The 15,788-nt window shown below is 38.2% G+C and overlaps 1 long non-coding RNA gene across 1 annotated transcript in view; it reads right to left on the bottom strand.

The window, feature by feature from the left end:
• Positions 1 to 10,848, bottom strand: part of LOC127501652 (uncharacterized) — a 62,213-nt gene extending 51,365 nt beyond the window's left edge. The window contains exons 1-2 of the long non-coding RNA XR_007926670.1: positions 9,702 to 10,848; positions 6,077 to 6,158 (exon numbers count right to left, since the gene is read on the bottom strand). This is a non-coding gene — a long non-coding RNA (uncharacterized LOC127501652). The remainder of the gene's footprint in view (positions 1 to 6,076; positions 6,159 to 9,701) is intronic.
• Positions 10,849 to 15,788: the final 4,940 nt, after the last annotated feature.

The raw sequence follows: 15,788 nt of genomic DNA, 5'->3' as shown, positions 1-15,788 counted from the left end.
CTCTAATAACCCCTGAATTTATTTTCTGAGCAAGAGACGACTGAGAGGTGTGCGTCTACAACCAAACGATTCAAATTTAGCCCTGAAAACTATTTTAAAAATGAAGAGACTCTTATCAAGCCTCTAAAGTGTGCAGCACTACATTAGATTTGGCTTGTTTTATTCCCACTGCTTTACTGCTGCTCTCTCTGTAATGTAATGACCACTTTAGGCTCATTTTGGGATAGGGCTCTGTTCACATGGCTGCACAGAACAGTCTGGTGCGGCATCCCCCCCTCCCTTCCCTTCCACCTGCTCTCCAGAGAGAAAAATCACACGCCGACAATCTCACACAACACTCGGCAGACAGAGCGCTGGAACATCAGAAGATGGACAAGATGCCATGCTGTACGTCTTTCCCCCTCTATCTCTCTCTCTCTCTCGTTACATGCTGTGCCCTGGTGCTGTTGAATGTCTGTCCATCACACAGATCAAAAAGCTGCTCCCCTGCCCCGCAGCTTCATGGGCAGACTGTTCAAATTAACCCTGTCACTGCTGGGGTTAACAACACAGGAATCTTTACCCACCTTGGTTAAAATTCACGACACAAACTCATAGTCAAAATATTTCCAGCATTTTGGCTAATGCTAATTACCAGCAACATCAACTTGCTAACATGCTAACGCAACAACAGTGTAACAGAATAACCTTTGTAACTCATCTACCGTCATGACATGTGGTCCACAGCTCCCTCAAAAGATTTTACTAAGCCCCTGGTAAATTTGGATTGTAAATCTGGATGGTTTGAATGATGCTTTGAATGCACAGAGATTTATAGACAGATCAGGATACCAATGAGGGCGAGGTCATGTGATCATCATCACCTGGTCTGGGTTTTCCTGCAGTATTTGATCTGCTTAAGAAGACAATTATGATTTGATGAATTATGAGTTCAAATGCAGCTGTAAAAAAAAAAACAGACTGTCTTACAGAAACCGGTTGCAGACAGGTTTCTGAGGCACATAACATGTCTAATGAACCACATCAAATTTAATTGAGTTTTAGATAAAACAAGCAAATGTTTAATAACTTAATGTTTCTTTGTCAGCAAAAATATAAATTTAAGTTGAAAGAAAAGAAAAAGTTTGATGTCAGAAAGATTTAAAAAAGGAAATTAACTTTTATTCAGCAAGGATCCAAAGAGACAGTAAAGACTTTTACGCTGTTACAAAGAAAATCTATTAATTACTCAATATGCTGTATGTACATAAATTATTTTATTATATAAATGCTGCTCCTTTGAACTTTCTATTCATCAAAGAATTCTGAGAAAAAAATGGATCAATGTTTCCAAAAAAATAAAATAAATAAATAAATAAAATTAGGCAACATTGAAAATAAGAAATGTTTCTTGAGCAGCAAATCAACATATTAAAATGATTTCTGGAGACACTGAAGATTATGAGACACTGAAGACTGGAGTAATGATGCTAAAAATTCGGCTTTGCCTTCACATAAGTAAATTACATTTTAAAATATATTAAAGCAGAAAACAGTTATTTTAAATTGTTATATTTCACAATATTACTGTTTTACTGTATTTTTTTTATCAAATAAATGCAGCCATGGTGAGCATGAGAGACTTCTTTCAATAAACGTTTTAAAATCTTTCCGACCCCAAACCTTTGAATAGGCCTATAAAATATTAATAAAAGTGTTATTTTATATTATAATATTTCACAATATTGCCATTTCTCTAACATAACCACTGAATTATCCTGTAAATATGGTAAGCATTCAGAGTGGCAATTTAATGGTGGAGGGATGCTGGAAAACTGTTGTGAGTCAAAGGTGAGTCGCGGAAAGAATTGCGGAATGGTGACTCCTGTCGCGCTAATTGAGTTGATTACCTGAACGTCCTCCTCCCGAACTTTGTTAATAAAACATCATAAAAAGCAAAACTTGCTCAAACATAAACACATTATAGCACACAAATCAAAAATACATTGACAGACAGATTTCTGCATGAGACATCTGTAAGGACAAAACACTCTTCTAAACTCCCTGCTCCTCGGTATGTCTGTAACACTCACTCTGGGTGGCACATGGCTCTTCTGACATGTTTGATTTGCTGCCTTCCAACACAGCAGTGTGTGTATAAATAACAAAAGTGACTCTCCCAGCACTGCTGTATGGGGAGGAAGGTGAGGATTGCCAGTCCTCGGCTCGTCTCCCAACTGTCTCACCACTGGCAGTTCTGATCACAGAGTGATGACAGCCTATGATTGTCAAAATACGTGTCACTGACTGGCAGCCCCAGCTTTGGCATGTGCTGAAGCTCAATTTTCCCTTTCTTTTTTTATTTTGTCATCTCCCTTTCTGCTTTCTCCGCCATCCATGGGTTTGGTTAACACCAGCCGGATGTGGAAGAAGAAACACACGCAGGTGGGAATTAACTCGGTGTGTGTGTGGAAGAAGTCGCATTCGGTGTCACATGTTCTGGTTGGTGTGTGTGTACGTGTGTGAGGTGACAGGGAACAGCATGGGGACGTGTTAGCCCCGGAGTAGAGACCGTAGTGTCTGAGACAGCTTTCAGATAGAGCTAGATCTACCTCTCCAACTCCAGAGAGCGACGAGAGTGCATGATTGACAACTTGCCTTGTGGTTGTTGTTTTTCATAGAGAGAAACATAGAAACAGCAGCAGACCACAAAGAGGTGGTATAAAAGAGGCCCCAAAAAAATGAACATTCTGTCATCTTTTAAGGCCCGGTGACACCATGAATGATAATTATAAAGATAACTATAACAATAACTATATTAGTGACCACACCAACACACTATAACGTTCTGTTTATTATAAGCACACACTGCATGCAGTTCTGTCATCTGCTGCTTTAAATGCTCAAGCTCTTTAAAGCAGGATGGATTCTGATTGGCTGTCAATGTTTTTATCATCTGGAAAAAAAATTGCTTTAAAAGTGAATCCAATGATACCGTTCCTCTGTGCCATTATTATTATAGTTGTGGTGTGGACTCAATTTAGAATGTATGTTACACTTTAAATGTGACCCTGGACCACAAAACCAGTCATAAGGGTCAATTTTTTTTTAAATTGAGATTTATACATCATCTGAAAGCTGAATAAATAAGCTTTCCATTGATGTATGGTTTGTTAGGACAATATTTGGCCGAGATACAACTATTTGAAAATCTGGAATCTGAGGGTGCAAAAAAATCAAAATATTGAGATAATCACTTTTAAAGTTGTCCAAATGAAGTCCTTAGCAACGCATATATCCACTCACAAAAATACATTTTTGATATATTTATAGTAGGAAATTTACAAATTATCTTCATGGAACATGATCTTTAGTTAAAGGGTTAGTTCACCCAAAAATGAAAATTCTGTCATTAATTACTCACCCTCATGCCGTTCCACACTCATAAGACCTTCATTCATCTTCGGAACGCAAATTAAGATATTTTTGTTGAAACCCGATGGCTCAGTGAGGCCTGCATAGCCAGCAATGACATTTCCTCTCTCAAGATCCATTAATGTACTAAAAACATATTTAAATCAGTTCATGTGAGTACAGTGGTTCAATATTAATATTATAAAGTGACGAGAATATTTTTGGTGCATCAAAAAAACAAAATGACGACTTATATAGTGATGGCCGATTTCAAAACACTGCTTCATGAAGCTTCAGAGCGTTATGAATCAGCGTGTCGATTCATGATTCGGATCGCATGTCAAACCGCCAAACTGCTGAATCACGTGACTTTGGTGCTCCGAACCACTGATTCGACACGCTGATTTGACACGCTGATTCATAACGCTCCGAAGCTTAATGAAGCAGTGTTTTGAAATCGGCCATCACTATATAAGTCGTCATTTTGTTTTTTTGACGCACCAAAAATATTCTCGTCACTTTATAATATTAATATTGAACCACTGTACTCACATGAACTGAACTGATTTTCCGAAGATTAACGAAGGTCTTATGGGTGTGGAACGACATGAGGGTGAGTAATAAATGACATTATTTTCATTTTTGGGTGAACTAACCCTTTAATATCCTAATGATTTTTGGCATAAAAAAAAAAAATCGATAATTTGGACCCATAAAATGTATTGTTGGCTATTGCTACAAATATACCCGTGCGACTTATGACTGGTTTTGTGGTCCAGGGTCACAAATTGTTACAATGTAGAATGATCTATATCTATATCTTGTCTATATCTTTATCATTATAGTTATCATCCTATTTGTAAAATTGTACTGGTCACTGTTTTCCATACAGTTACAACGAACTTTGACTGAAGGTTTCAAAAAGCTTCAAAAAGGACACAAAGGACACAAAAACAACATCCGCTTGCTAATCCATGACATATCGAAAACTGCTTTCGTGTCCAAGTTTCTACTCCATTTCAAGTGAGAATACTATTTCAAGAGCAATTTTTGAGGACTATTCATTTATAGCTAAGCTTTTAAAAACTCGTATTTTAACGCTTTATAAACAATGAATCACTGTCTGGCCAACTAAGATTTCACTACGAGAGATGAGATAAGGGTTAGAATAGAATAGAATAGCACCGTCAGTATGACTCATGTGATCAATACAGTGATCAATATGACTCATGCACTGTATTCCAACCAAGTCTTCTGAAGCCATACAATAGCTTTGTGTGATGAAATTAATTATATACTGAAAATCTTGACATCCACACTGGCTCTCAAACGAGTCTTTCCAATAATCAGTTGACTGAAAAAAACTGAATGATTTAATGAATCGAGTACAACTCAATGACTCAAAAGATTTTCTGTGAAAAAGTGACTTACTGTAACTAAAATATGATTTGGATTGACGAAATTGGATAAAAATAGCACCTTTTGCGTTAAACACACACACACACAAAAGAAAGTCATACAGGTTTGGAACGACATGAGGGTGAATAAATGTTGACAGAATTTTCATATTTGGGTGAATTGTTTCTTTAAAGACGACATACTAGCTAGCTCTGCTGATGTGCCTTAATAATTATTTATATCAATTTCTCCTTATTTCCCTACACTCGGTAAGTTTCAACAATTATTATTTTGAGTTACAATGAATTAGGAATCGTTATGTGTTCACAGTAGGTGCAAACCCTCAGGAGACCACATGCTGCAAAATCAAAGATAAGACATGTCTTGTAATCGGCCGCCATAGCGTGTTGCAGCTGATACACCCGTCCCATGAGAATCTCGCGAGGGAGATACATTTGATAGGTTGCGTGGTAAAAACAAACTAAAACAGCGCTACTTCCCAAGGTTCGTGTCAAATCCCACTGACTCGTGTTGTTTGGCAAGGCATGCTTTTAGCGGAGATGATTAGGAAGTTTGAAGTGACAGCCACCCGATCTATCTGCTCTTCAACTTTCCTATTTATATAGCCATTCATATTCATGAAGGATGAAGCGCCAGTGCATTTAACGTTATTGCAAAGATGAACTTCACCCTCGCTGGCAGCTGACGGGGAGAGATTACTCTGGCCGACTGACAGTCAAGTGGCAGGCTAGCGTGCTAAATCAGAGTACGGACAGCGTCCATGAAAGCGAGGCTCATCTACAGACTTGTAAAAACGCCTCTTCACTTCACTTTGGGCATTAAGTGGATTGTTTGCCAGATAATACATCTCGTACAGAAGTATACATACGAGCAGGCCTGTTAAAGTAGCGGAGAGAGACGCGCCGCCCGATACCCCTTTAATGGGCTTTGCTGCTTGACGTGCACGGTGTACTGCGTTAAAACTTGCGCGCGGCGATGATGGTAATGTTCTTACGTGTGTTAAGCTTGAGTGTGTGTGAGAAATGTACTCTTCACAAGCAAGAAGGCAGTTAACCTTTAAACAGATGGATAATTCCAAACAGCACTGTAAAATTAATAGACTCTAAACATTGCCGCTCAAAGCAGCCAGCCATGTCATCCCGAGCATTCATACATCATTCCAAGCAAGCATCTGTCTGTGACAGTTATGGGACGTGTGCTTTTGAGGAATAAAAATTGCTAACGGTGAAAATGTTTATGAATCTCAAGTACATGCAGGGCATACCTGAGTGCGAATAAGGCCATCACGGCACTGAGCGATGCTCCGTTCAGATCATGGGGAACGCCGGGAAGAATTCTCAATGACTCTGTAGATGGGGGAAAGGGTGATTCCTTAGCCAGAAATTAAAAAAGGTTCATATGCACACAAAAAGATACAAATATCAAATCAAGTGGCATCAGCAATCATGGTGTTTGCGATTCACTAGAAAGAACCAGCTCAAGGCTCTTTTGCTCAGGACTTCATTGGTCGCACAGAATGTTTGTGATTCACTAAAAAGAACAGGCTTGTATGTGTCAGGAATCAGTCTGGGCTGCATTTCCCAAAAGCATTGTAAGCCTAAGTTGATCGTAGAACAATTGCCACCAATGGTCTCTACGATCAACTTGGGCTTTTGGGAAACGCAGCCCTGGTCACACTGCATGTTTTTGCTTCACAGATGTAGCCTACCAGCACTGGTCGAGCTCCTTTAATGAACTGTTTTGACTGAAATGTGCTATAGTTCTTTAAAATAAATGCTGCTTGGTTTTATATTTACTGATGCTTTGTGTCTTTAATGAGACACAATCCTCTCAGCCATGTTCCAAAATATAGTGCAAAACCTTCCCAGAAGAGTAAAGCTGTTATTGCAGCAAAGAGAAATTAATTCCCATGATTTTAAAATGAAACGTTTAACAAGCACATACGGGTGTAGTCTTCAATTGTCCACATTCTTTTGGCCATATAATGTAGTTCAAATTATAGGATACTGAAAAACATAGCTGGCGACATTGAACATCCATGGAGGAGAATTATCTTAGGCATCATAAACCTTTATGACCATACCGAGCTGATGTGAGCTGCCTAAAGCATCACTTCTATCCCAGCTTGTCCAAGTAAATTCCACTCAGCACCACTAGCGTGACATTAGCCCATTCCCTGTGAAGCTAACTACCGTTTAACAGATGGACTCCATACACTGCGTCAAACACAACCCCGGGCCAATTTAGTAAGTTAAAGTAATCAATGAGCTCCGTTGGCCCAATATGCAGGATTTCCCCATCGGTTCGGCCTTGTCAACCCCACTGCGGTCAGAGCAGGACCCCCAGCTGCCCCAATAAGCCCCTCGGCCTGGCTAATCTTGTTATTACAGCTAAGATAAGGATTAACGCCTCTGCAGGGGAGGCAGCCGCCAATATGACCTCTGATATGCATAATGCATGGATGGACTGATGGATGAGGCCTGTGAAATACCTACAGAGCAGTACTGCTGCATATATTAGCACTGAGCTGGAAAACAGGAATAGTATCTTTGACCTTTGATCGATTGTGCATGGATGCAACTTGAAAGGTAATGTACTGTTCGTAAAAGCAGGACTCTGGTTTTCTTGCGAAGACATGACTCAAGTACAATTGAGTTTGATTGTCGGTAATAGAATTATGGATCACTCATGATGGGTCCCAATCGTGCACCGGAGTGGTTGCTTTTCTGCTTCCATTCTCACTGAGCTTCCACCAGGGGGTCAAGGTTTTGTTGGTTAATTTCACACCCTTCTGGTAGATATGATGTGATAGATATCTGGTGAGATGATGTGGCTTCTTACACAGAATAAAGCAGTCGTGTGTTTATTAGTCATGTTTAATCAATCAAAGCATTTCAATCTTCTGTTTATTCAGCTACAGCGATATGACGCATGTTATCTTCTTCTGTGGCAGGGCATATTTGGAGTTTCTTCGCAAGAGCGCCCTCTGGCTTTCAGATGGAGAAGCATTTACTACTGATCACAGAGCCGTACAGCTCTGACAAGCTGCACATAAAATAATCGCAGCCTTTGCCAAATCGTGTGCGGTTTAATCGCGATAAATCGTGCAGCCCTACTCAGCAAAATGCATCTTCCCACCACTGATGAACATTCATCACTTCCCATGTATTCTTATGAAATAATGTTGTACAACCTGTCGCTCACCTGAGATCACAGCAACAGCAAACCACAACAATTTAATCAATAACTGATAGACAAATTAAGTATTTTTCTTGTAAGAGAAGCTGTTTCACTTGGATATACATCACAATAAGAAAGAAAAAACTATCGCAGCTTCTGTATCATACCGACTTTAATCAAAATATATAACAAAAAACAAACAAAAAAAACGTTTTGGCATTCTAAAAGTGCTGATGTTTAGTCTAACAGCGCTGATATAGTGGTGAGTATTTTACAGTGACTCTTTCTGCATTTTACACCAGTAGGTGGCGACAAGTGACAGCTTTTATGAATGAGTCATCAAATAATTTATTCATTTCATTCATTCAAAACATTGAGTCAGTCAGTAAATCACTCATTTAACCGATTTGTTCAAAAACACTTGCTGAATTTGGAATCGCAAACTATTAATATTCCTGTAATAGAAAGATATGGTCAGAATAGTAAGAGTAGTATATGCAGTTCTGAATTCAGCAAATGATTCTTTCAGGAATTAAACAATTGGCTGTTTTTTCATGAGTAAGACATTGAGTCATTTATTCAGCCGATTCATTTAAAAACACTGATTCATTAGTCACTACTTTTTAATTCTGATTTAAAAAAAAAAAAAAAAAAAAAACTTCACTATTTAGTTGGCAGAGAAAAATAGTCCAAGTGACTAGAAATTGTGTCTATAATCTAAGTTACTCAATATTAATTTCTTTTATATTGTGTAAGGAAAAAGTGTTTATTATATTATGCAAAATTTAATAATTGGTTTTTATGTTGTTACTTTACTGTACATAGCAAATTATTAAAATATTACCTGGAAAATATTGATTTTGTATTAAGTTTATCTTTTCTCTACACATTATTATTAGAGTAATTATAGATATTTTGAATCCAATTGAAATCATTTAAAAAATACACGCAGTAAATGCATTGTTATTTTCTCTCTCTCTCTCTCTCTCTCTCTCTCTCTCTCTCTCTCTCTCTCTCAAACTTTCCACGGAACCCTGAGAACTCTCTTCCGGCCTGTTTGAAAACCCCTCATATCATAAATGTCTTACCAGCGTCCCATTTATTTTCAGAGCTCGTGAAATGGACGTTTGTTGTTTTGGTCCAAAGCCTTTAATGTCATAGCTCAGGCAAGCACTTGGAACTGTGTGTATTTTTGTGGTGGCATCAGCCAATCAGCGCTGTCATTACGTCATTTTTAGCTCAGGTGACAACAACCTGGCAGCAGAACTGAGCAAATATGGATGATTTCAAATTACATACCGAGCAAGTGCTGTTGAGACGATTGGGAATGCTAATGGTTAGCTTTGACATGGTCTTATACTTACATGGTTAACATTAACCCCAACTTTAGGATTTTTTATTTAGAACGGCATTTTAAAAAGCAGCATATATATATAAAAAACAATGTCAGTTCATAAAAAAGAGAAGAAAGAAAAGAATCAGCTGTGATTGACATTCGAAACTCTGACTTGTCAGATGGTGAGTTCAAACCGTGTTAGAAGAAGAAGCGCACAGGTTTTTCCAGAAGGAGAAGCAAGAATAAGGAAGACCACTACAGCTCTCTGGATAAATTTCTTCCCCTCTCCGTCTCTCCTTGTCTCCCCCCACCCTAGTGTCCCCTCTTCTCCGTGGACCACTGACAGCATGCCTGCACAGAAATGCGGCGTTACCTTCAAATTATGCAGGAGCGACTCGTGCTCGTCCGTGGGTTGGCTGCACGCCGCTCGACATGTGTCAGGGCCGCCACGTCTCCGCTGAGCTAATGATGCTACACCGGACAGCCCACTGTCCTTCTGAGCGTGCATGTGTGAGCCCAGACGTGACATCGTCAGTAGAGACCCTCCATCTGATTAAAACAAAACAAAACCAAACCAGAAAAAGCAGACGGGGGAAAAAAACACACAGCGCAGACGCGTGTCAGGTTAAGCTGGCGATGGGGTGGACATGCTCTCGTTGTTTGTAAAGGTTGGAAGGTGGATGGTGTGGAACACAGTTTTGAGTGTCTGACTTGCAACACAACAGAAAAAAAACACACTGGACATCTTGTAAGGCAGGACATGTGTAAACTTTTCTGGATTTTGTCCGAGAGAAAGAAAAAAAAAAAAGACTGGACTGAATACAGGAAAAATTTTTCAAGAAATCAAAATTGACAAATCTTATTTATTTATTTATTTATTTTATGAAATAGGCTATTGCAGTACTTATAAATTGTTTATCCTTTTTTTAAATTCATGTGTCTTCATAATTTTTAACTCTTTCCAAGCCAGCATTTTTATTTTTTTTATTTTTTTATTTGACAGCCAGCGTCATCATTTTTGATCATTTTCACAACTTTCATGGCCCCCAGAATATTTTGTTGCATGAATATCTGAACGAACAATAAGCCTATATGAAAAGAAAGAACAGAGTATCCGCTTTTAAACAAAATAAAACAAACAAAAAAACATTTTATTCTGATTCATGCATTCTTATTTGATCAACACTTGAATGTGGGTACGTTTCATAAAAAACAAAAACAAACAAAAAAACATTTTGAACAAAAAACTGAGAAAATCATGTTTTTTTTTCAAATACAACATCTGGGTCGGATTCAGAATAATGATCAAAACGTAAAGTAGATCGCTTCCAACAACACACCGAAAGCTTCACAGTCCTATACCTCTTCATGGGTTCGACATTTCATTCAGTAACATTGAATTTTGATTTATACGCTGTTAAATGTTTGATGATCGCATTATTTTACATGTACATAAGCAATGCTTCTATCATTTGTTTATGCTTCTTCTTCGCCTGTGTTTTGATCCAGAAATTCTTTACTCTTTCAGAAGATGCATAATAGAGCCCCCTACCGTATAACAGTGAAAACATGGATTGCCGGAAAATTCCATCAATGGCAGGGCAGGGTCAAGTGTTGTGTCATAAATGACAGAAAATTCAAAGTTTTTTTAAATTACTCTCTTGTATTTGTAATGTTCAAAAGTCTAAATCATTCTAGTGAATTGGCTTGTTTAGATATTTAAATTGACCTAATAAAATATTTTATTTTTTACTATTCTAATGTGTAGCTGTGAGCTGTTTTAGACCTGGGCCCGTATTCTTAAAGCTTCTAAGAATCCTCTCAGAAAGCACCCAATTTATCGTAAAAATTTCTACGTAGGAGTCTTAGCTTAAGAGCAATTCGGGACCAATCTGAGAGCAACTCTGAGTGGGGAAAAGACAAAAACTAGGTATGACACAGTCTTTTGAAGACTGTGATTGGTTGGTTGTCCAAGAAGGAAAAAAAGAGCGCCTTTAAAGGTGACCTATTATGACCCCTTTTACAAGATGCAACATAAGTCTCAGGTGTCCCCAGAATGTGTGAGTTTCAGCTCCAAATACTCAGTGGATTTTTTATTATGCCATGTTTTAACTGCCTATTTTTGGGTGGGAGAAAAAAATGCGCACCAGGAGAAGCTCACACAGCAAATATAACTCAAAATGGATCATTACAAACTTGTGATGCAGCATATCAGATCACGTAGGTATGGCATGTATTTTGTGGACGTTTGCTAACATTAAATTCTGAATGAGTTTGATAGCGTGCTGCACAGCTAACGTGGCTAAAGCTACTGTTGGAGAGACTCAATAAGAATGAAGATGCGTTTATGAATTATACAGACTGCAAGCATTTTCTGATTAAAAATGAAAATAACGACATGTCTCTGGTCTCCGTGAATAAAGTAAGAAACAATGGTAACTTTAGCCACATCTAACAGTACGTTAGCAATGTGCAAACAAAACACATTCAGAAAGACAATTAGCAAACAATTAGAAACAATGAACAGTTCGATCCATCTTTGAGAATCAACTTTTTTGCAAATCCTGTGTTTTTCTGACCTTCGTGTGCAAAGCAGTCTGGTGTAAAATGACTTGCACAGACTGGTATATGAATTTATCTGGACACATTTCCTTCATAAATCAAATTACACCACCGTGTCCTTAGTGGCTCAGATGCCAGGAGTTTATGGAGACTCATATGTTTACTATTATAGCCGTTAACAGATCAGTGATAATGTTTACATAGCTGAGACATATCACAAGCTCAAGGAGTGCTGCTTTCCTGCAGAGTTTTGCTCCATCCCAACTCACCTTCCTTCATGTAGCTTTAGTAATCCTGAAGACATTCAAGTGTGTTTGATCAGGGTTGTAGCTAAACTGTGCAGAACAGCTGCACTCCAGGATGTTACTGGTACACCATTGTCGCTTGTGAAAACAAAATGGCAGCGCTGTGGGTGGAAACGTGCAGATTAAGGGGCGATAATATTATTATAAGATCCTCTTCCTACGTCACAAGGGGAGCGAAATCTGAAAGGCTCGTTTTTTCACATGCTTTCAGAGAAAGGCTTACCAAAACACAGTTACTGGGTTGTCCTTTTTCACATTTTCTGGTTTAGTAGATTCACCAAGGACCTGATTATAGTACTTAAACATGGAAAAAGTCAGATTTTCATGATATGTCCCCTTTAAGGGTCTATTATACAGTAAGCCTTCACTTTGAAATTACAGGCATAATTTTTCCTGTTTTACTGTACTCACACACACATGCACACACATATTATATATATATACACTATATTGCCAAACATTTTGGGACGCCTGCCTTTACGTGCACATGAACTTTAATGACATCCCATTCTTAATCCGTAGGGTTTAATATGGAGTTGGCCCACCCTTTGCAGCTATAACAGCTTCAACTCTTCTGGAAAGGCTTTCCACAAGGTTTAGGAGTGTGTTTATGGGAATTTTTGACCATTCTTCTAGAAGCGCATTTGTGAGGTAAGGCAGTGATGTTGGACGAGAAGGCCTGGCTCACAGTCTCCGCTCTAATTCATCCCAAAGGTGTTCTATTGGGTTGAGGTCAGGACTCTGTGCAGGCCAGTCAAGTTCCTCCACACCAAACTCGCTCATCCATGTCTTTATGGACCTTGCTTCGTGCACTGGTGCGCAGTCATGTTGGAACAGGAAGAGGCCATCCCCAAACTGTTCCCACAAAATTGGGAGCATGAAATTGTCCAAAACGTCTTGGTATGCTGAAGCATTAAGAGTTCGTTCCTCTGGAACTAAGGGGCCAAGCCCAACCCCTGAAAGACAACCCCACACCATAATCCCCCCTCCACCAAACTTTACACTTGGCACAATGCAGTCAGGCAAGTACCGTTCTCCTGGCAACCGCCAAACCCAGACTCGTCCATCGGATTGCCAGACAGAGAAGCATGATTCGTCACTCTAGAGAACACGTCTCCACTGCTCTAGAGTCCGGTGGTGGCGTGCTTTACATCACTGCATCCAACGCTTTGCATTGCACTTGGTGATGTAAGGCTTGGATGCAGCTGCTCGGCCATGGAAACCCATTCCATGAACCTCTACACGCACTGTTCTTGAGCTAATCTGAAGGCCACACGAAGTTTGGAGGTCTGTAGCTATTGACTCTGCAGAAAGTTGATGACTTCTGTGCACTGTGCGCCTCAGCATGCGCTGACCCCACTCTGATTTTACGTGGCCTACCACTTCGTGGCCGAGTTGCTGTTGTTCCCAATTGCTTCCACTTTGTTATGATACCACTAACAGTTGACCGTGGAATATTTAGTAGTGAGGAAATTTCACGAATGGACTTATTGCACAGGTGGTAACCTATCACGGTACCACGTTTGAATTCACTGAGCTCCTGAGAGTGACCCATTCTTTCACAAATGTTTGTAGAAGCAGTCTGCATTCCTAGGTGCTTGAGTTTATACACCCGTGGCCATGGAAGTGATTGGAACACCTGAATTCAAGATTGGAGGGGTGTCCCAATATTTTTGGCAATATATATATATATATATATATAGTATATATTCTTTATTTTTTATTTTCCATGCTGTTAATATATTTGATAGGAAATGAACAGCAACACAATAAGAGGCTCTGAAAGTGCTGTAATTGTCTGATCACTTTGTTTATAGAAGGTTGTGACAGAACTAAATCATCACTGCTGCATAGTTGCATTTTTCCAGTTGCCAAATATGTTAATGTAGTTAATGTAGTGATTACTTCCATTTCTGGTGCTATGGTATTTCTGCACTGTGTCTAATAAGATTGGTCACAAACATGATCCTGGCACAATCTAATGTGTAGCGTCTTTACTAGGATATTTTCTTTAAGGAAACACTTTCTAAGAATTTTTCATGAATGCAGGGCTGATTTTTAACATTTTAACATAAGTTAAATGCTAATATTTAGTTGAATGTTTTATTGTTTTTAAGTTAGTGTATATTTATCTGTTTAATGCTGTCACCCAAATCGATTTTATTCAAAATGCTTGTTTAGAGAAAGAAAAATAACCTACCTTTTTTAAGTTTGGGGTCAGAAAGAAAAATACAGTAAAAATACTTTAAAATAATTTTACAATTTAAATGAACTTTGCCTATTTTAATATATTTTACACACTTGACTGCTTAGCTACTTTAACTTATAATTAGCTTGTAGCTTGCCATGCTATAGTTTGAAAGTAGATTCCCACATTGAAAACATAGTAGAAATATTTGTTGTAGAGTTACTTTTACTAAATCAAAGGTGCAAACATGACAAGTCATTTCAGCAATAGTAATACCCATCTGTCATTTAAGTCTTTCAGTTGTTGATGAATACTGTGTAGTAAAGTAAAGAGAAGAAACACTTTACACTTGCTGTACCTGTACAGCGCGAAGATAAACAAATGTGTTAAGCCAGTCTAAAGCCTTTGAGAGGAAACTCAGCTGAATCTGAAAGAACAATCACAGAAACGCAACAACAAAGTCAGTTACTTTCTCTCAGCTGCTTGGGCCGTCAGGGAGTAAGAATACACATTTTTCACCAACGAATAATGGCACAGAAGCATATTTGTGCTCATTAATTCACACAGATCTTTCTCGTTCCCTACCTTCTTTTTCTCACTCTCACTCGCTGACTTTTCCCTACATCAATTTAATCTGAAATTGCATACAAATCCCACAGCAACATTTGCAGAAGCTTGTGTCTCACAAAGCAGTCTTGCAAAGATTCAAAATTCAATCATTCACTGTTGAGTGAATGGCAAAAAAAATCACTTCCAGCTGCATACAGACATCTTAATAGGTCAGAAATTGTAAGAACTTTTAAGTCTTTTAAATGTAAACTCTGTAACAGGATGAAACAGTCCTCAAAATGATACAATCACTATGGGTCATTATAAAATATTTTAATATAAATCATTTCAAAACAATTAATGACCATTTTCTAAGGTGTTGTCAATATTATCTGAAAATGCTTACCTCTTACCTCAAACTATAATCAATCAATTATAACATTAAATGAAAATCTTTCACACAAACATTAAACAATGTAACACCAATGAGATGTTTAAATGAAAATCTATCTAAAAATCTATTTAAAATCAATCAAATTAACAACTTTTTCAACAAATGTGCAACCATGTACAAATTTGAACAGCATTTTCTTACTCTGAACATTGAAAAATTATTGAAAAATAAACAAACACAAAAGTATTTGCATTTGTCATGTGTAAAAGTAATAAAAGTAATGAAGGGCCACTTGACAAATGCAAAAAAAAGTACAAAAAAATAGTCCAATTATTTTATACTGTTTCACATGGATTTATGCAACCCTAACTATGGCTGCATTTATATTACATGGTTCAAGTGATCCAATCCTCCCATTTGGCACAGATCGCATATGACCCATGAACGTGTAAGCAGGAAAAA

This window comes from Ctenopharyngodon idella, chromosome 19, assembly GCF_019924925.1.
Source record: "Ctenopharyngodon idella isolate HZGC_01 chromosome 19, HZGC01, whole genome shotgun sequence".
Taxonomy (NCBI): domain Eukaryota; kingdom Metazoa; phylum Chordata; class Actinopteri; order Cypriniformes; family Xenocyprididae; genus Ctenopharyngodon; species Ctenopharyngodon idella.
Note: the sequence above shows the minus strand (reverse complement) of the source record. Positions and strands in the feature narration are given on the sequence as shown.